The sequence below is a fragment of the Chaetodon trifascialis genome, chromosome 19 (assembly GCF_039877785.1).
Source record: "Chaetodon trifascialis isolate fChaTrf1 chromosome 19, fChaTrf1.hap1, whole genome shotgun sequence".
Classification (NCBI taxonomy): Eukaryota; Metazoa; Chordata; class Actinopteri; order Chaetodontiformes; family Chaetodontidae; genus Chaetodon; species Chaetodon trifascialis.
The window spans coordinates 9386616-9409232 of NC_092074.1; the positions used below are offsets into that span (position 1 = coordinate 9386616).

At 42.9% G+C, this 22617-nt stretch overlaps 1 protein-coding gene across 2 annotated transcripts in view; it reads left to right on the top strand.

The window, feature by feature from the left end:
- The window catches only part of LOC139347467 (1-phosphatidylinositol 4,5-bisphosphate phosphodiesterase beta-4-like), a 64765-nt gene that overhangs the window by 7653 nt on the left and 34495 nt on the right, over positions 1 to 22617 (top strand). The window contains exon 3 of one of the 2 annotated variants that reach the window (XM_070987108.1): positions 8047 to 8113. The exons of the other annotated variant lie outside the window; for it this stretch is intronic. The gene's annotated coding sequence lies outside the window, so the exon portion shown is untranslated. The remainder of the gene's footprint in view (positions 1 to 8046; positions 8114 to 22617) is intronic. 2 annotated transcript variants of the gene reach the window in all.

The window sequence follows — 22617 nt, forward strand, 5'->3', positions numbered from 1 at the left end:
TAAAGAGCAGTTTCACAGAGCAAGAATAAGACAGTGAAAGCACAGCAGAATACATTAGGCTACATCAGCCTAAGGCATGATGCCGAGCCTCTAACACGGCTCCAACACATGACTCGCTTGCCAGATCAGATGACTAGATAAACAGCAGGAATGTTGCTTCTTCCTCTTTTTTTACAGCGCTGCTCTTGTCTGTCTGGGAAAGGACAGAGAGCGAGATTGTGTGTGTGTGCACAAATGCATGTGTGTGTGCGCAGCATGTGCCAGTAGAGTGTCTTTAATCAGCCCACTACTGTACGAGATAACAAGTCCAAGCAATTATGTAACATTTAGCAGCTGAGCTTATCACTTATCCTGCTCAGCTAAGTTGAAATGCAGAATACAGAGCACGGCACAGTTGTCTCGATTTTATTATTGACTTGCATAATCTAATGGCTGTGGGGGAATGCCTGGTTTTATGCAGATATCCCGAAGTGGAACAGCATTAAGTATTTAATATTGGCCTAATTTATGTCTTTGTTTGTTTTATGTATTTAAAAGACGAATGGGATTTTAATGGTGTTTGTGTGGGGAGTTTTATGAAGTTTACAACAACAAAAAAAAACAGTTCTGTGATCTCTAGAACTGAGGTAAACAAACAAATCAGAGTACAAACACAGAGCATAACTTACAAACAGTTCCCTCCCACTGATTTCTGACCAGTGCCAGACATTTGTCAAAGGTCTCCGGCCATTTTTCATCAAACACTTCTCACATGTCATTTAGACAAAACTCCCGGCTTAGTACGTGAATCCATTAGATGGCTATCATAACAAACTGTAGCAGTAATGTAAAGTTTAGAAAAGTGTCACAATCAAAGCACATCATGAGAGGAGTGCTGTAAATCTTACTTTGGCAAACGCTGGGGGACGTTTTGTTTCTCTAAATGACACAATGACGCCGCATGAGGAAGAATAGCATTTTTTTCAGGCTGCACTTCCTTAATCCAGCAGATTCAACACGCAGCCTCTGCATGCCCCACGAGGGACTCAGGTCTCACAACAGAGAACATCAGATAAACAACATATGACAAAACAACCAGAATACCTGTTGTGTCTCTCAGAAAGAGCTTGATCTTACTTGGCTAAAAATTGACTCCATTGTTTTGTTTACCCCGCTGAAGGATCAGTTATACAAGTTATACAAGAGTTTGAATCAACAATGAGAGGGAAAAACTGTATGACTGGTCTCATTGTAGTGCAACACAGTGAAAGAAATTGCTGCAGTGGTTTTCACCAAAGGCCTTTTATTCAAAATTCCTTAAATCGTCCACTTCATTATGTAAATGTACGGGTTATTTCATATGTCAGTTTTGAATAAGAAGGCACTTCTCTGCCAAGGCAGTCTTACAAGGTCAAACCGCAGATCAGAGCAGTCTGACAAAATGTATTTTTTAATCTTTAATTCTTGGAAGGCCACAATAAACATCACACCCGTATCTAAACTGTCCTCAATGCCACCTGCTTCAAGACTGAATATCTCGCTAAATACAAAACACAAGTTGTAATTAGGTATGAACAGTTCAACAAAGTAATACGGGCAAGTACAAAATATCCATATGGCAAAAGCTGTCATGCTTTTGACACTTTTTTGACACAGACCCCAGTAAAAATCACATAATCATCAATCAAAACGTCCATCCCCACTGAAATTGTGACTCATGCCGCAGTTGTAGTCCTTTGAATTTCAGTGCTGGTTGATTCCTGTGGTCATAGCGGTAACAGCAAGCGGTCTAATGCCACAGGTCCCAGAATTTTGGGGGCAGCAAACGCTAATTAAGCAGCCACTTTGTCAGAAATACCACCAAAGAGCAGCTGGTGTGTCTATTTACCGTGCAAACTCATTTGATAAAAATGACTACACACACACAGCAGCAGATCTCAGTACTGTGAAGAGTTGGAGGTATGCAGCTCGCCTGCTCACTGTGATTGTTCTTCTTCAATTACTCCTTCAAAAAAACTAAAAAGTGATCCGTTGATGGAAAAAATACGGAAAACGACACTTGTCTTGTGTTGTAGAAGCATTTTTGATGAACTATCGCCGTCGGCACTAATTGCAGTCACAAACACATCTCATTTCCTGTGATTCTTCAGTAGACAATAAAAGCTGCCCCATATTTCACCAGTTGAACGCTTTTGATGTTCAGCAGCGGCAGTAGGAAATGTTCAGTTTGCATTAGCAGTAACTCAATATGGCCATGATACGGCGATGGAACAGTCAACAGGGAGGCTGATATCGATGAAATAGATTGCGTGCACGCCTCGTTTCCTGCGAATCCCTTGTGTGTAGGTCGCCAGTTTGAATCCATCAGGGGAATGGCAGACTCTGCCACTAACAATTAAAGCTAGTATGCTGTATAGGGAGGTAATTGCCAGATGTAATGCTGACCGTAAATTGTAACCAACGCTGGGTTTGATTGATAAAAATCTTAGGTATTAGAATGAGAGCTGATGTGAATTAGACGGGAGTCACAAACAAACATCAGCCTGCGAGAGAACAGGCTCTCTGTCTCTGTGTGTCCTTGTTTTCCACCACACCGCTGTTCTCTCGCAGGGCCGCGCTCCCTCTCGTGTACCAGATGCCAAATATCATTTGCGAAAGCTGGAATGGCTTTCAAACAACAGAGATATCACACGTGACGTGTCTGAAAAGGGCTAAAGGAGCACTGAAGTGCTGCAAGTTTGCAGCTTTCTGCAGAGACACAGTGCTCCATGTCACACCAGCACAAATTATGCTGTATAATAGCTGTGAGTATTAGCTCAGGTTGAATGGTTTCCTATCATTGGTGGTAAAGAACATGCCCCTGTCACTGTGGCCCTGGACCCTTGACTCCATCACTGCTAATGTAATCTGCTAATTAGCCAGCACATTGCTTGAAGGGGAGAAGTGCTCTCCCACCCGGTGTGTGTGTGTGTGTGTGTGTGTGTGTGTGTGTGTGTGTGTGTGTGTGTGTGTGTGTGTGTGTGTGTGTGTGTGTGTGTGTGTGTGTGTGTGTGTGTGTGTGTGTGTGTGTGTGTGTGTGTGTGTGTGTGTGTGTGTGTGTGTGTGTGTGTGCAGAGAGACCCAGACCTAATTTTGTCCTTGTTAAAGACGGTCGTCCATCATTCCCAAAGGGAAGAGGAGTGATGTTCTCTCTGTGCTCCCTCTATGAGTCACTAAGTAGAAAAACTCTCCCTCTCACCTTTTCTCCCTGCCTGGATTTCGCTCTCTCTGGCTGCCTCTCTCTCGTTGGCCCTCGGGGAGCTGGCTCCTGACAGCATCACGGAGAAAAGAGAAAATTGAAGAGTCAAAGTGTATGTGAAATGTTTTGGTGCGTGTGCATCTCTCTTTGTCTGACTGCCTCTCTCTCCTCCACCGTCGCTCTCTGCTTCTCTCAGGGCGCCTCTCCTTTTGTCTTTACCTCCCATTTCAATTTCGCCCACGTTCCACTAAGACGTGCATTTTCGAGTTATTCATCCTGCTGAAGCCAGTGCTGGTCCTTTGGTTGGTTTCTAATTTTTTTAATGTGTCTTCACATGAAAAAAAGAAATCACATACTTAGTGGAGCCACTTGCTTATAGTGTATTTAGGCTATAAATACTAGGCATTTAAAAGCATATTCTAATATTTCTGACACATTTCACAGTACAAATGACACAGAAAATGAAATATCATCATGAAAATAACAGCTATAAAACGTCCAGTCAGTGTTTTCGTGAACTTTGGCAGAAACCAAATCGCTAAATGGTTCATAGTTTTAAGACCTTTCATAAATGTTAGGAGTGCACTGCAGATAATATGACCAGCTGCAGCAGCAGATTATGCAATGTGTTCAAAAGTAGTGGCCCGCAGTATTTATTTATTTATTTATTTATTTCACCAAAGCAAACAAACAACAAAACTGGTGTGGAAACCCAGCTGATAACCCTAACCACCACAGAAGGGTTTCTGAGGACAGAATCTCACAGAAATACAGCAGGCAGTGAAAACGCTGACACTCTTATGAAGAAGTTGAACATTTTAAAAGAATAGTTTGACATTTTGGGCAATCAGCGTCATCGCTTTCTTGCCGAGAGTGGCCAGTTAGCACAAAGACATCATAGAAGTGATGACAACCCACCATAAGACCACTACGTGACATTTCTTGACTTAAGTTTGTGTGCAGATCAAACAGAAGAGTTGTCATGTCGATTAGGATCTTTGGTTGTGCTGGTAGCTGAGTTTTGGACAGTCAGGCTTGCTGATGCCCTGTTTCCAGTCTTTGTGCGAAGTTATGCTAACTGGCTGCTGACGTTAGCTTCGTATTTAGCGTACAGACACGGGAGAGGTATCAATCTTCTCGTCTAACTCAAACTCCCTCCACAGCGATGACATCCTAAGCTGTGCTATTCTACGACACATCCAGTTTTGTCCACGCAGTCATTCTTTAGTGCTCCTGTTCGCCCACATTTCCATCTGATACAATCATGCTTTCAAATGAAGATACGCTGTTAGAATAAGCCTCCCTATTTTTAGTCACTGCTTCAGCACTTTTCAATCTGGTGACCCCACTTCAACCCTCTCAGAGACCCCGCCGCCCTATGGGACACAGCTGCATGATAAACAGGGGGCGGGGTTTTCTCAGAGTGCTCCTCCAGTCACAGGGTTGGTGAGAGCTGTCTGATGTCCCCGTCACTCTCAGAAGAGCAGCATAGAGAAGCAAGATAGCTGTCATGAGCGGCGATATGAGAGTTATCATCTCCGTATGCTGGCAGGTGCTTCTCATGGTAGCAAAGCAGCCAGCAGAGAGCTGTGTGTCGCGCTGGGGCTCGGGTGGCTTTACTTCGTCGGGGACATACGCTTTTAACCCACCCCCACTCTGAACTAGTTTATAACAGTCATTATGGTGGCTGTCAACACTCCAGTCATTAGTTATTTACTTTCAGATAGCACATATAGAGATAGTCTGCGTGTTATTTTTAGATTAGGCTATTCCAGGTTACATGGATAATGTCACTTCCCCTGCCATATCCCATCTTGTGATGCCTGTGGGAGTGTGTGTGTTTGGCTGTGTTAACAGTGCTGTCCTTTTAATCAGCACCCCTGCGTGGGTCTCCTGTAGAGCTGTCTCTGGTTGAGTGATGATGGTAGAGCTGCCACTGTTTACACCGTTTTAAATGCTCTGGCAGGTAGGGGTGACATTACCAGCCTCTTACCTGTTGTCCTAATCAAAGGAATTATTACCGCGCCGCTGGATGTTACCTGGAATAGCACCTTCTAAAAATACACACATACTCTTAACAGCACACAGAGAAAGGGTAGAGGGAGAGAGCCTGTCAGCAAGCAAAGCACATCCATCCTTTGTGTATCCATCACTGGATTGGAAGTGGTGCTGGTGGTCACACTTTCACTGTCTCTTGTCGTTCTGTGTTGAAAAGTCGACAAATAGAAAAAGAAAATAATGGCGCAGTATAGCTCATACCCAGATTTCCAGTCAGCAAGAACCAACAGCGGTCTCCATTTTGAAAACTGCTGATTAATATTTTCTCTGGTTCAGTCTTGATGGACGGAGGATGCATGGTGAAAGTGTGACTGAAATGTTGTTGCTTTCAATATTAGCTCTGACAGTGAGGAATGCTTTCTTTCACATCATAAAGCTTCTGACAGGCTCTGCACTGTCCAAAATGAAGCCACTGGGCTTTTAACTGACAAAACCTCATTGTAGCGCTTTATACACTGCAGGCTGTTACATGTTGAAGAATTGATTTCATATTTTTTACTGTGAACATTTGAGGCCTTTCAGGATCAGACCTTTGCTGCTTTGCACTGCATTTAAGACCTTGTGAACCCACACAGGGACGTCTTCACTGTTCTGTAGGGACTCAGGATATGGCGTGAAAGAGCTTTTAAATTATTCTTCTACTGGAAAAGTCTCTTCATTTATTTGATTTTAATTGCTTTATTGAGAAGCCCTTTTGACATTGTTTTTAAATACTTTCGGTGTGTTTTCTGTTTAGTTTAATACAACAGAAAGGATCTGTCCGTCCGCCTGTCTGTCTGTTTACAGTAGCTGTCCATCTGTCTCTGGATCCAACTGCTGTGTTCTCATCAAAATGCTCAGCACAATATAAATACTGGTCTCTGCGTACATGACATGGCTTCCCTTTTTTGGTGCAGAGCGTACCCACTGATCCTCTCCCCTGGCTCAAGAGGCCTGTGAGCAGCTCTCGGCCAGCGAGGCCACTTGACATGTAGAATATTTGATCCACATAAGCTGCCGCTGTGGGAGAGGCCCATCCACGTGGAGAGGAGGGGAGAAGGGAGAAAGAGAGATAGATGGACATACAGGAGGCCGATGACTCCGGAGACAGATCACCTGTCAAACAAATATTGACTCCAGAAGTCATTTCCTGATTACGAATTGATTTTTTGGTGTTTGTTTAGCTCCCTCATGTAGATGACAGAATTAAATACATTAGACGATATATAGTATTACAAAGCAAACCCTTGTGGTCCTTTAGCTGTGCTTGCATTCATTGAAGTAATATTCTCATATAGAAGCTGATTGTGTATGTTCTTTACTTTTAAAAAAAGATAGAATGGTGTTCAAGGAAACCAAAGCATTGTGGGTAGTGGCCATTAAATAGTGCTGACTGTAATCTAAATAAAATGGTATTTTAACCAAGCTGTTGATACACTGAGAGCTTAATTCATAAACCTGCTGGTATTACTTTATGCATTGCCAATTAATAATTAAGAATGCCTCTGTTGTATTAGAGTAGAGTGTCAGCCTTTCCTCTCAGCACTTATCCTCAGTAATATGTTTTGATGTGTAACAAGGTTTTCCCTTGGCACTGCTTTGGTCCACGTGTTGCAAAGAGACAACGCGTTGAACCATTTTCTTATGGGTGTGCCCGAGATTCAGATGAGCATCGCTAAAGATTGTCTCACTGGGAAAGACACGTCCTTCAGGAAATGGCCATACAGGAAGTAATGGGCAATGAGCTTGTCTAAATCACTGTGGCGTACAATGGAAATGACAGTGGTAAATGTGTGCAGCATAACATCTTTAGCATTAAGTAGCTAGTTTTTGTTTTTGTTTCATCTTCTTCAAAGTGTACCCAAAAGATATACCATGTGATAACTTCTGCAAAACATGACAGATGGGCCAGTTACAGAGTACATTTTTTACTGATCGTACAAAATTTAACATTAATTGACTAAAATGATCCCACCACAACTTTTCCTCTCTTATTTCTGTCCTGCCTCGTCTACGCTGTGCTGAGTTTATCTTACAAAATGATCGTATAAAGAAACCATTACTGCCACAGTTCCTGTCCTGCACCGGGCAAAAATAAATGGAGCTGCGATGATGAGGTGAGGGGAGACACAAGCCGAGTCACCGTCACTGTTAAGTACAGGAAGCGTCGAGGAATTTGTCTTGTCTTCGCTGTGGACATACGGATACGAGACGGCTTGCCAAGTGAAGGATTATCCTCCTTTCCATCTATAGTTCTGTTCCTGTTTCACTCCGTCTCTCTGTCAGTCCCTCTGACCCAATGTGAAGTTTACATTTTTTATTTTAAGCTTTTAGTAGACTCATCCTCAGCGGTATATACCGACCACTCAAAAGCTACAGCCGAGCAGATGCAGAGGTGGTGCCCTTTGTCTAATTTGCCAGCTCATTTCCACCACTCTCTCTGACGAAGGCAGCCTTTCTTAAGGGAAGCAGCTTCCTATTAAAAGTTTATTAAGCAGAAGCTGGAGGAATGATTAAAATTCTGCACAAGCCAAATAAGATGAAGAGCGTGAGGGGGGGCGCGAGTGATTACATCCCAGTGTGTGTTTGTGCTTGTGTAGGGACGTGCTTGTTTGTGTGTCAGTATCTCCCCTGAAGGCACCACAAGTATCTGTAATATTACTGTAAGTATACAAGATAAAGCTGAATAATGTCAGCGGCACGTGGGCCATGTGCAAATTACACCTCACTGCTTTAGTTTTGCCTTTTTTTAATCCTCTCTCTCCCCTTTTTCTCTGTTCATCTCTTTGTAGAGTGGTCCAGTGCTGTCCTCCAGTGTTTCCCCTCCCCTCAGTTTTCTGTCCCTCTGTCTGTCATCTGGTAAGTACGCTCAGATTCACCTCCCACATGCTACGCAGCAGACGAGCTTTCGGTGTTGTTCAGTCCTTTACATAATCATGACTTTGCCTGAAGCGCAAATTGATGTCACCTTTATGAAAAAGAACATAATTACTTGTTAATGTACATGAAAAGACATGGGGTGAAGTCGGCAGTGTTTATAGCAAATGAGAGGCACACTGTCCCTCTTGAGTTTAATGAGTATTAGTGTGGTTTTGTTTTTTTACTTCTGACAGATGAATGGTGGACGCTGTAATAAGTTCAACTGTAATGATACAGAAGATTAGGGCCTAGAACAGTTGTGTTCTCTTGAATGGACAAAAGTGTCTCTGTCCCAGGTATTAATCCATGTCACTAGTCTAACCTTACCTTGAAAAATCTGGATAGGTTCGGATATCCCTTTGAATGATCACAGAGCAGCTTGACGGATCAAATTGTGGTACAAATAGCCATTTTCAGATCTCTGTGACGCACCTTGTAATATTGCCAAAAAAGAGACAACAGTTGCTGTCTCACTGCATTGCCAGCTGGCCTTACAGCAGCCGCACACCTGTTGCATGTCGACTCAGTTCACTTAAAATGATTCTTTTTTTGCATCTCATGAAATCTAACAAAAACAAACCAGGATCATTCTGTGGGAAACCCTCTGTTTATGCTAGAGAGGGATGGATTTGAGCTTGTTGTACAGTGGGTACATAGTACAAGTGTAGGATATAGTAGATAAGGGCAAGAAAGTTAAGACAAGAAATGATCAAACTTTGATCCATCTCATTTTTGGGGAAATAATCAGCTCAGCATTCATGTATAATGAAGTCTAATATAGTGTGTCCTTGTGACAAGGACACCTGTCGACAACAGGCTTCAGCCCTGAATGAAAACCAGGTTTCATTTGCTAGAGGAGACTGTCTTCTCTATTCATGTTAGGGCCTTGCAAAATGTAGAGAAAAGCTCAATTTCTCCATCATAACATGAGTGTTTTAATATTAAGGAGATGATTCAGACGGTGCTTTTTGCCCGTACCAGAGAAAGCAACAACCCAAGACAGCTCTAATGTATAATTCCCAGCTATCTGTTATTGCCAATTACAGGGGTTGTTTACTAGAATCGAGGGACTTGGAGGATCTTTTTTTTTGTGGCTGGCTGTGTGTGTGTGTGTGTGTGTGTGTGTGTGTGTGTGTGTGTGTGTGTGTGTGTGCGTGTGTGCGTGTGTGCGTGTGTGCGCCCAGGGCTTTTAATGATGGGGTAGATTTTCTCTGCACAGATATGTGTGTTCTCTGGTAAAGCCTGAGGGGACAGTTGGGCTGGGTGGGCTAGTGAGTTCCTCTGTCTCTATAAATACAGACTGGGATCCCATTCAGAGGCTGAAATGTGCCTGTTTGTGTGTACATGATGTGTGTGCGTGCGCGTCTTCATGACGCCACTGCAGCCAAACGAGCTAGAGGCTATTACTGGCCAGCAGGGTTGCTAGGGAGACCAGTGGTGTCAGAGAAGAGCAACATCTGTGGGGTGTTTGTCAAGACAGGTTTTCCTCTTTCTGTCTTTGTCCTCTTGCTTTCTCTGTCGTAGTCAAAAACTCAGTGCCCGGGTAATATGCATGCTGACTGATGAAGAAGACCCGATGAAAAATCTCCAGTCTCTCGTCATTAGTATTGGTAAACATGCCACTTGAACATGGAGCTGGTTTCAATGCGGTAATTTCTTCAGCGATAGCTCAGCTGCCCGTGCTCTATCAGGCTCACAGTCGGCCCTCGTGCTCCATCAATCAGCAGGGGCTCGGGGACTCTTTTCACTGGGTTTACGCCAGTGGAAAGCGCACATTCTGGGGAAGCATTTAACCCCTGCCCCCTCCTGCTCCTCTCTCCACGGCTCCCCTCTCTATATGGACATGTTCTATTTCCACAGCTCCTTTCTCCTGGCTGCCTTATCGGCAGCTCAGCAGGGCACAAATTCTCTTTTAATAGGTACTTATTTGGGCAACGGGAGAAATCCCATATTTTTGAGCAACCTCTGCTCCCTCCCCCTGTCCTCCTCCTCCTGCCCAGCTCTCCTTGTCTCAAACTCTCAAACTTCTATTTCTTACTCATCCTTGTCTATGCTCTGCTGGGTTATCCCTCACCCCCCTGTGCCACCCTCTGAGATGGACAGCAGGAAGAAGAACAGGTGGAAGGCTGCATTTTAGCGAGCATTTCAGATGTGACAATGCTCTTGCAAAATGCAGTTTATGTTATTAAGTATCTGTTACTTTGGGACATTTTAATCCCCTTCAGGCACTGCCACAGATACCCTATAGTGCTGTTTTGCAGTAGCCTGCACAGTGAACTCTTAAGTAGATTGAGTTCATTTGAGGAAAACTGAATCCTTTTCAAGTGAAATAGAGAGGTTTCTTAAACACTTCACATCGGTCATCTCGAATATGTTGTGTGCGTGTACGTGTGTCATGTATTTTTGACCATGTTTGGGCAAACCTGGCACCCGATGAGCCCTCGGCAGGGTATGTGTAGCTGGGCAAACCAAACCTTCGACCTCCTAATCTGGTCTAAATGAGACCATCACACACACAGCACAGTGCCGCACAGCGCAGGGCAGCACAGATTCTGTGATGTAACATAGTAATTTTGGGATAATTTGGTATTTTTACTCTGCAGGCATCCCTCTGCAAAGGCCAGTTACCTAACTTCCATACTCAAATTAACAGGATTTTGCAGGTTACTCTGCACCTACCTTCAGCACCTCTATGTGAAATATCTATCCATTTATGCCAAGATTAGACTAAACCTTGAGTCAGGCTGCGTCCTCACGTCTCTGGAAATGTTATAACATGGATGTCAATAGCCAAAAGTGTAAAACTAATTGTGTTACGGGCCAACACAGCAGGAAAATGCGGCTCTGTATTAAACAGGAGAAAACGTTTCTTAATTTTCTTCCTCAGCTTTGACCAAAATAGAAGTGAAACAAAAGAAAGTTGAGCGAAGGAGATTCATTTTGTAGTAATCACTCTTTTAGAACAGTTTACTCAGGCTGCTCGCGGGCTCACTCTTCAATCACATCCACATCACTCCTCTGTGCTGTGCTTTTAAAAATATTCCCAACCAATGCTCTGTCCACACACTGTTTAAAATCAACCGCATGGACCCTTTAATCTTAATACCAGTCTTCCGGTGTGGTGCTTCTATTATTAACCAGACACGGATACCATCTCCTCACCATCACCTCATGAAAAATGGTCTTTTCCATATCCCATTTGGTGGCTCCAGTTACTCATATTCATCTCTGTGCAAAGACTGAGGATTTCTAGTTGTATTTTGGACTCATGTTCCTCATGCAAAACTGCTTCATTGTAAGAGGGAATCCCCAAGTGCTATAAAAGTCTTTTTTTTGCATTGCTGGTACAGTTTGTGCTCTGCCCAAAGCTTTGGTCCGGTATTGTTCCACTCTCTTGTAATTTGTCTGTTCCATTTAACGTCATATTCCTTGTGCGCCCGTTATACTTGCAAATAAAACCAGTTGCACCATCTGTTTACAGATGGCAGGGGAGGTTCGACCAGAGAGCTGTGTCCCAGTCGCAGGGTTGGCTTAAGTGTGCTAATGCGTCAGCCTGGCCCCTCTACTTCATTACATTTAGGGAACTCCCTGACTAAGTGCCTTTTCAAGCAGTCACACAAACACACATGCATGCACACACAGTCAGACATGCAGTGCTCTAAATACCTCTGATTAAGACTGCTGATAACCCGGGGACAGCCCTTACCCCCTCTCTCACCTCCTCCCCTCCCTTGCAGTCGTTCCCTCTGAGCGGCCTCCGTGTTTCCTCAGTGAGGGTAGTCATTGGCCCTCAGGTCAGCAGACTGCCTCTGACACACACACACACACACACACACACACACACACACACACACACACACACACACACACACACACACACACACACACACTAATGTCGTCCATTTGGCAAAGGCTTCAGGCCATAATTTATTAGGTGAATGCTCCATCCATTAGGCCATTTGTTAAATTCTTTGTGTAACTCAATTTGGCATAATAGATGTGGGTGACTATAAAAAGAACTATGTGGATGTGTGTGTCCCAGTATGGTTGTGTGTTTTATGAGCTAATTTACATCCTCATCTGCTTTTCAGTAGGGATGAACCCTGGAAAGTGACCCAACAAAGGCCTTGTGTTTGGAAGTGAAGGAGATCCCACTGCTGCATTTGAATGTCGGAAAGTCTCATTCTTATTGACGTCCATGCGTGTGTGTGCACACATGTTCTGTCCGACCAGAGTTGGGCACTGCAGTCAGTGTGTGTGAGTGAAAGACAGCCAGTTTCCATCCCAGGCTCAAGTCAATTATGTAACCCGGGACCCGGGAGCATGAGTGAGCAGGGTGATCCTCAACTATAAAAGGCAAAGAAGAGGGTAGCAGAGGGTCATTTGGCTTGGAAAAAGACATTCTTCCTTTCAACAGCATAATACTTCCTCGTCCACAAGAAACAAACAGTGATTACAGATTTTTGCTCGCACAACCCAAGAAAAGCATTTATCAGCCAACTGACATTAGATTCTTATTTGTATTAACTAGCATTTACTTTATATCTCTCCTCAACAGCTCTGCAAAGGGGAGCAACTTTTACATCGATACGTGATCAGAAACTTGTTTAAAGGCTGATCAACCTTGAAGAGTGAAGTGACGTTTCAAAATAAAACTCAGCCTCGAAAGAGAAGAGGACTTTTTCGAACTTTGAAAGGGTCATTCATTGGTGAAAATTGGTAAAGCAACATTAAAATGTTCTCAATTAGTAGTTGTCACTGGTGAAACTAGCATAATGTTGCCGAATTTGTAGTTTAGGAGCAAGAATATGGAGAGTGGTACTAACCTGAAATCTATTTTTAGACACTGAACAATCTTTAATCCTTGATTTTCCCATAATCCATTGCAGATTGTATGTGATGCACTGTAGTGCTCACCTGGAGCAGTTGTTTACCTCAGTGTCTTTATGATGAGCCATGAGACCAAAACAGACCTCTTCACTGTGAGGACGTCTCTCTGAGGTTGATTTACAATAAACACAAGAAGTTCCTTCAGGAGTTGAGTGGTTGTAATGTGATGGTTAGTGACTCTGGGATAAGAGGGCTAAGTGCGCTAAAGAAGACAAACTTAAACACACGTGGGCTAACAGACACATGGACACGCACAGGCGTGGACGTTGGCAAACATGGAGACACAGACATAGACACAGGATACACACAAAGTCACGCACTGCTGGAGGGGCCACAGAAACCTCAGCTGACACTCAACAGTCAGTGAGCAAAGTGGAGCCCAAATGTGGATCAATTGAAATGAGTGAAATGGGAATTTCAGTAATGATTAGTGGTTGGTCTTGCCATTCAGCTTTTCCACTCACTCCTCCACTCACTGTTTTCTCAGTCCCACGGCTCTCCTCACTCAAATTGTTCAGAAATTGTTCCCTGCACGCCAGGTTTTGAGTAGAGTAACGTGTAGCCCACGAGCTGGCATGCTGCAGTAGGCTTCGGTTGAATTGAGCAGGTGTGAAAAAGCCCAGTGAAATCAGAGATCTTACACAGGTCACACACGCACACAGGACCTCCATCCTTGTTAAGTACATGTTTACTTAGCGATCACTGTCTCCTCTTCCACCGCCCTGCTGTTTAGTGACCAAATGCGATGTAAAAACAGAGGCAGGCGGTTGTAACATTGATTTCACTGCCATATGTGCTGTTTGCTCAGAGAACAGAGGTCTTATTGGTGTTATAAAAACACTATTCCTCGCTGAGGGCTCTCATTTAATTAAAGACTACTTTCATGCAGTGTAAACAGTGGCATTTTCACAGTATTACTCTGTGTCTCAGGCATGAGCGGCTTGTGACTGATGTGTGCAGCAAAGTATGAGCAAACATGACCCCCATGCTAACCGGATTCTATCTGAAAGTTTAATCTAATTCAATCATTGGTAATGCAATTGAACAAACCTGCCGCCACCAGTGTTGTAGTCTGTTTACGGTCTTGAATCACTGTCACCTGAGAAGGGCAGCCTGTTGAAGTTTGCTTCCAGGATATTGTGCACATGTGTGTGTGTCCTTTTTTTCTCTGCGTATCCTGGTTGGTGGCTGTCTTGCCGGAGGTCATAAGACTGTTTAACTAAACCAGTTGACCTGAGTTTTTTTGTTTTTTCTTTTCTCATCTTGCTTCACTTCTTAGCATGAATACTGGAAACATGCCACAGTATCATGGCGGCAGCACACATCCATTCACAGGGCAGTACAACATGGCGACTGAAGTGTCACCGAAACATGAACCTTTCATGGTAGTGTGCTGTCTTCAGGAGTTGACTCCCTCTGGCCTCTGGGTTTCTGCTCATTTCCTCCCCTTTGCTCTCATGCTAGCCCCCTCCCTCCCCGATCCTGCTCAGTGCTGTAACCCTGCAGGTGTGTGCACACTCCGGGGCCTCTGTTTTCTTGGCAGGGACTCGTGCGAGCACAGTAGCGATACGACTTGTTGGTATTCTTCAAATGAATTTTGTCTCTGGCATGGGTGTGCCGTGCTGCAGACGTGGTGCAAATGTATCGAGGTGTGATGAGAAGGGTATTACATGCAGGTGAGGCTGTTCTGTGGAAAGTGGATCTGATCAGTGCCTCTGTGGTTTCTCTTTTTAAATAATGTGCACCATGTACAACAGGCTGCTGTCAATAACCACACAGACTCCTTTGTTTCTTGCACACATCAGACTGCTCCGGTGTAACTTAGTCTCCTGCTTTGTCTGTGATTTCCACTGACAAACTGGTTATGCAGTTAATTGAAAAATTAAACCTAAAAATGAAAGGTTCACGCTTTATCTCATGCTCTCTCCAAACCTCGCTCAGCTGACTTCTTTCTCTCCTCATCCGCAAACAACGGCCGTAAGGAGCAGCCACGTGCGTCATAGCTTTCTTTCCAAATTGTCTGCCAAAGGGCCGTTTCATTTTTGATTCCTAAGATGCAATTTTAATTGCAACAAGATGTGATGCAGCAGCATTATGAGTATAATTGTTTCAGTAATGAGTCATGAGTAATATTTTAGAAAAAATGCTGATTCTAGATAGTCCTACAGAGAATAATTTTGTCAGTTGATGCAGTCGTAAAAATGAACTGTTGGTTCAGTCAGTTTTGGTAGCAATTATTATTCTGTGTAAACTTGAATGTTACATTATTAATTACTTAAATAAATGAAACTAAGTGCAACCAGTAAAATGTTCTAAAATGATAATTTACAGCCCACAGTAGTCTGCATAATGAGTTATGCAGATTATTCTGGTAAAAAATGGCCTCAAACATTAGACACAGAAATCCATGACATGCTAACATTTTGAATGTTCAACTTCAATGAGCCTTTGCCAGCGAATTTATGCCACTTGTGCAGTTTTTTGGTGATGCATCAAGTGCTACAGAAGCACTATTAGAATAAGTGACCCCAGTGGGGTCTGACCTCTAACCCTTACAGTGTTGGTAGAGGTAAACAAACTTGTTTTGTTCAATGACAAGCCTGGCAGGGAGAAGTAATATGTGGGAACTGCTCAGCGTTCTCTGTCAGGGATCCTCCAGGAATGTGATGCGTCGTGAAGCTAGCAGCAGAATGAACAACGCCGTCATGCTGTGATGATGGATTTGGATTCTTAAACTCAACTGCTTTTTTTGTGTTAACTGTCTAAAAAAGGTGATTGCCAGAGATAGAAAGATAGAAACATATGGAGGTTCACTTCTTTGGCTTTTTGGCAATTCTGATGTGCATGAAGAAAACTGCTCTCATTGGCAGTGGATTTGTTTTGGGCAGCAGAGAGTCGCTGTAGGTGAGTTGGTAGATGTGCGTGTCCTAAGATGGCTTCAGCCTCAAGGGCTGCTCTGACCCTAATAGTGAGAGCAAGATTCATGGTATTGTTGAAGGAGAGGCATATTAAGAAACAGTGTGGATGTCCACATAGGACACATTGTATGTCTTTCCATGCCTTTCAGCAGACATGCATACAGGGATAAAGCGTGTACTGAAGAAGCAAAATACATTTAGTATTTTCAGTTGCATGTCTATATTGTTCCACTGACAAAAGCACTCCTGTCGAGACTCATATGGAGCCCTCTGTATGTGGAAAGATGGGAGCGGTGTGTTACGTGCCTCCTCTTCCACTCTCTTGTAGCTGCAAGACAAAGCAAATATCCAAGACAAACAGAAACATGATGACGCCTCAGAATATGTACGATGTAGATTAGAGATCTGGATCTTCTTGCTCTATATACTTTAGAAAGGGCAAGTGAAAAAGAGAAAAATAAGGACCATGCAGTTATCATGCCAAATGTTGGCGTTTTTGCATGTTTGACTTGTGCACATATACTTTGTTGTTGTTGTTGTTGTTGTTGTTGTTGTTGTTTTTTAATCCAAAAACTAACCTAGCCTTGGGGGTGTGCAGCAGTAGCAATGAAAAATATGATGCTACCTTTATGTGTGTGCTGAATATGTTGACAAAGCATATACCTTTATGTTTAAAGGTGTTTAAACAAAGCTAATCCTCTTTAGGCAAGTAAAAATGACATAATCATGCAGTATGCACATGTGTCATTGATTCCCTATATTGTGTTTAACAAGCAAATTAAAAAGAAAAGAAAGAAAGTCTTGTTTGAAGTGTGCAGGCTGCTTATCAGATGAGGAGAGGCAAAGTCATTCAGTATACAGCAGGTTATAGTACACTGAAGCCAAACATGGAAAAGAAGTTATCACATCATGTTCTTTACTGTTGTCGTTCGTCTGGTTTACATTTCACCGTGTGCCACTTGAACATGGACATATTTTGTTTCCATCTTGACTGTGAAAAGGCTCCTACAGTCACAGTTTTTTGTGTCAAGTCATTCATTTCAGTGCAGGGTTTCAGTTGATCTGTGAATTTACCATTGACACACAAGGTTGTCTGGTTTTTATTTGTCTTTCACAAGTTTATGATCTGTTAATAGTGGTCCACCCTTCTGTGGTGTTGGTAAATCCTTGGGGTATTATACAACACACCTCTTCTAAACTCACCCTCATGTTTTAGATCATTGGTTGGTTTACATATTTGCTTTTTCTTCTTGGTACACGCAGTACTGTCATTTTTGACAGTATTATGAATTTTTACTGTGACACACAGTTTATCAGCTGTGCGTTAATTCAGATTTTAAGCAAATGATGCACACATAGTTGAAACACACACATTAACACAAGAAGAATGACTATACCCTAGTACAGTAGTATACGGGTATAATCAAGTGACTATGCCTTGAGTCCAAGTCCAGGTTCAAGTCTCCAGTGTCCAAGTCCAAGTCAAGTCCAAGTCATTAAAAAAAAATTCCAAGTCAAGTCCAAGTTGAGTCCACTACTCAACCGAGTCAAGTCACGAGTCTCTAAATTTAGCTCACGAGTCCCGGACTCGAGTACCACAACACTGCCACTAGCCAGCCATTAGCAGCATTAAACGTAGCATGTCACTTACTTTTCTGGGTGCAGTCTTGCTAGATGTCGGTTAAAATTTGATGTAGTCCTGGCCGTCTCCTCAATCCTCAAACAGAGGAAACATTTTGCATTCCATTTTTTGCCATGGCACATGAAGTCTTTGGGACATTGTCTCCTGGGATTTTTTCGCCGTTAAAGTTAAGTTAACGCAGGGCTCTCAAGTCTCACGCATTGAGCGTGACAGTTACGCCTTTCGGTCTTTTGTCACGCACTCCCGCCACACATTGTATTTCTCACGCAGAGAAATGACAAGGATAATACCCACCAAGTTGCGCCGCTATTTTTTCTAACAGTGGAACAGGTAGAGGAATTAGTGATGTGTCGGTCACAAATTAATGTGTCATTTACCAGATCAAAGCCGCCACCTGCCAACCCCTTTGCCAAAATGTCACTGAACTCAGTTCAAAACTTGAGAGCCCTGAGTTAACGTTAGTTTGTTTGTATGAGAACATGACGTGACGTCATGTGCGATATATGACATGGAAACAAAAAACATTCCTTGCACTAAAATTAGCGTTACAACTAATTTAGATATTAAATGATAACTGAGTAATAATAATATCGAGTACTGCAAGGACTGATGTTTTTTATTATTATGCTCAAAGCGGTGAATGGGCACGGTCAAGTTGTGAGAGGAAGGTCCTGCATTAAATTCTGTTCTGTTTAAGTCTGGGCAACCCAGGTGTGCAAAGGTAAATTGTGTCTTCATTCGTCACTGAGAATTATCATATTCATGTGCGGTTGTTGTTGTTGTTGTTGTTGTTGTTGTTGTTGTTGTGTATCCTTTGAATGTTTTGTATTTATCTAGCTCGTCCTGTTCTTACCAGAGCAGGTGGTCGGTTTCCTATTTGGTGAGACTGAGAAGGTAAAACGCCTTGCGTAGTAGCAGCAGAGAGTAAGTAGGTGGCTGCTTGCTGTGAAGCAGCAGGGTTTTTTCTTCAGCTTCAGGTTGTTTTTGTTAAAATTCCCAGGGTTTGTTTTTTCTTGTGTTTGATCGTGAGTGTTGTCTGTCCACAGTTAATCTCGCTTACTACTGAACTCGTGGGCCTAATATTTTTTGTGCACATACATAACTGTGTGCTCACGGACCTCTCGTGGTTGCAGTGATTCACAGTCTTTGAGAAACGCTGAGAATTATTACATTTTGACAAAGCGGACATGTTTAGTGGCCTAGAAAGCTCACAGACTGACTGCATGCGTTGCAAATCATCTCGTGACGATCCAATCAAATCTGTGCATTCCGATAAGCGTTGCGAATCAAGCTGGCAAGTGAGATACACACACACACACACACACACACACGCACACACACCCAGAGTAGACAACAGTAGGAGTAATAAGCAAGTCAGAGAAAAGTAATTTCACACGCTGTGGACTGCAAAGACAAAAGTAGACAGTGATAACAGCTTTTAATGAAGAATGGACAGACCGTACATGTTCATTCTTCCCACAGGCAGCTCAAAACCAGTACGTCTCGTTTGTTCTGAGACGATTATTAAAAGCAGCAGTGTGAAGTGTCACTGTGAGACATGTGAGAGGGATATAAGAGGAGACGTGCAAGAGGGAAAGACAAAGAAAAGGAGGTGTTAAAGCTGTTCAGTTATTAACATGTGTTAAGATCGTGTAATTGGTTGAGACTGTTAAGACGTGAAAAAAAAGGGAAACTCAAGCTGCACTTATATTTAATTTTTCTGATATTAAGCACTTTAAGATTTTTCTAAAGCTCTCTTTTTATTTTTTATTTTTGCAGCCCATATTTTACTTGAAATGAGAGAAGAACATTAGGGTGCTTATTATTTCTAATCACTCCAGTTCAATGTGAAACTGACAAGAAATATTGTTGAAATATTATTGAATTGTACTGTATTTATTCGACTTGACATTCGCACTCTTCTAGTTGCCTCTGTGCCATGAATACGCTTGATTATACACACTGCAGGCTGTTGCTCTGTCATTAGCTTAGCTGTGGTTTAAGGTTCAAGACGGGTTTAAACCTGTGCTGTCATGGTCAAAGTTACACGATCAATTAAACCCCATTACCATGTCCTCAGAGGCTGCGGTTTAAGCTGCACCTGTATAGTCTGACCCTGGTTGCTGTGCCCTGTAGAAATCACCTGCAGCAGTCGTGGTCGAAGGGATTTTATGGTATTGATAATCAGCTATTGCATCTAAACGTGTTCAGTCAAGACAAGATTGTCAGAGTGAAAACAATCAGCAGCTGTCTCACCTCATGTGATTCATTGGTGGAAATAAATTTACAGTTAATGTTGCATCAAGTTGTCAGATCACAGACAAGACTGACAAAAGTGACAATCTCAGTAGTCGTTCGTGGTGTGAACACGTTCAATCACTTATCTAGACTTGACTAATTGTACATTGAACAATGTGGAAATGTGAACAACGGTGGAAACTGCAGAACTCAACGCGGTTCACAACAACACCAGTACCAGCGCTCCAAAATGAAGAGGACAATGATACCTCCATTGCCCCAGTGCATGCTGTGGTGGGCGGCTCAGAGACACCGTTTAGCTGCAGTTTAGCTGCGATTCAGTTGAACTTGTGTTTGTTTGGACAGAGCAGTCAGGTCCAGTGTATCATGTAGCTGCATTTTAACCCCTCCAAGTTTCACCTTAGCTGGATCGGTTCTAACCTGTGGATAAAATAATCAGCTGCTCAATAACAGAGCAACATCCCCCAACTTTTTTGTATAGATCCAACATCCCCAAGCTTTTTCAGCACAATTTTCTCTTATTGTGGCTGATTGGATCTTTTCTCAGAACTGTGTGGTTCTGTTTATGCTGCTCTTGAACATAACTCAGTGTGTGCGTCTGTGTATGTGCATGCAGCCATGTATTCCTCACATTGTGGGGACATAAATCTGTTTACACACACATTGTGGAGACTCTTCTTCCTTCTGGGGACAAAATGGAAGCCCCTGTAATGTAAATCATTAATGTGTGTGTGTGTGTGTGTGTGTGTGTGTGTGTGTGTGTGTGTGTGTGTGTGTGTGTGTGTGTGTGTGCGTGCGTGTGCGTGTGTGTGTGTGTGTGTGTTTTTACAGGGCCTTTAAAGCCATCTCCTTTGTTCTAATCCACACATCCTCCTCATTGCTGAAGCAGGTTTGATAGCAATTAGTGATGATACTTTTCACCTGGCTTCACCTGCTCATTGCTGTCATGGAAACAGCAAGTGGGACAGCATTTTGTGAACCAGGAGCTATTATCCCGAGAGAGGACAAAAACATTTCAAGTCCCAGGAAGTGATAGAGATGCAGATTCCTGAAACCTGAGGTGAAATTCTTTCTGAATTAGGAAATGTGCTTATGAGTCACTGTTTTGATTTGCAAACTGACAGATGCTACTGTAACTACGGGCTGGAATAATGAGTGGCAAAATGGAAAGAGGTTTATCTGAAGATGTCCCAAAGCAAAGCGCTTAAAAGTGAATTTGGCATTTTGGGAAAACTACTTTTTTCAAACAGATGGACAAATTAAAACTTACCTTAACACAAAGACAAAGTAGGAAGAGACAGCTAGCCAACTTTGTCAATGCACCGAACAACGTGTGTTCAGCGCTTGCACTGTGAAATAGTTTGCTTTAATTGTCTTTCTCCTGCTATGTTGTATAATATTTTAATGGTCTGTTGGTGGTCTGCCAGGTTATACAGCTTTGGTCATGAAAGATAACAAAGACACAATAAAGCAAATAATTCTTGGTCCAGCCTAAATCCAACGCTGAGACTGCAACTATAGGATTATTTTGAGTCAGGCCATAAATGGTCAAACCTCGAGCACCTGCGCAATCATTGTCAAGTTGCATGATGAAGACCATCATATATGTAACATTTATTTTATGCTCTAACTCTGACCAGCTGTTCCAGATAAAGTCTGACACTGAGCACAGAAACAATGTTTTTCCTGCCTCTGAGGCTACAAAAGGAGAAGAAACTGAAGGAAAATTATGGTTAACTGGAATTTGCTGTTAATACTTTCAGTGAGGAATTGATGCAGTAATTATTTTTTCACAGTGTAGCTGTTGGATTGGCCAATCCTGTTCTAGCTGTTATGAATCAGGGTTAAGTCGAAACCTTTGCCCATAGACTATAGTGACACTGCATCTGCACTATTGCACGTACGTACCACAGTATTATGGCTGTTACCGTTGCCAGGCACATTCAAGGACCCATGTTAAGTTTTGTTGTGATGATAATGTTTGTGCTGTATTTGCTAGCTCATAAATCTTAATTTAAGTTTATTTGAAATTCAGAGCTTCTGAATCAGGATCATTTCGAGACATTGCAGAGATGTAGTACTTGTATAAATCTGTGGAGATCCTCATTTTCCACGACTGAACATCGTCTTAGCAGCAGTAAAACGTTGGCTCAGATGGGTTGGATGAGGTCAAATTTTAAATGACTGCATCACGATTGTAACGTCAAAAACATCAGGTGATGATTTGTGCTGCGAGATCAAATGAGGCGTGAAACAAGCCTGACTGAAAAGGCCTTTTTCCTCCCTCAGTTTTCTGTGCTTTCACTTGGTTAGACAGGGCTGCAAAATGTGTTATTTTTAATGTCGGAGACCTTTTATGCATAATCCACAACAGGTATTGAGCGAAGGAGAGCTTTGGTTATTGTGCCAGCCGCGTCAGATGTGCCTCACTCTGTGTGTTGTTCACTTGTGTCCATTTGAGTGTGTCCCCAGTCAACCCTTCCACCACTGGCTGACTGATGTAGCTGTAGCCTAATTTTAGTTTATGAGGTGTGGGACCGCTGGGTGTTACCCTAGCTGCCATTTTAGATGAGGAGGCTGGGAACAGTGTGCCTCACGGGGCTCCTATCTATTGTAATTATCTTATTGTCAGGGGTTGGACAGGGGGCTCGGACCTCACTCGTTTCCTTCAGCTTTCCTCGGCTCCTCACGTGCGCACTCACACATCCAGGAGCTCAGAGGCCCGATGTGGGCGC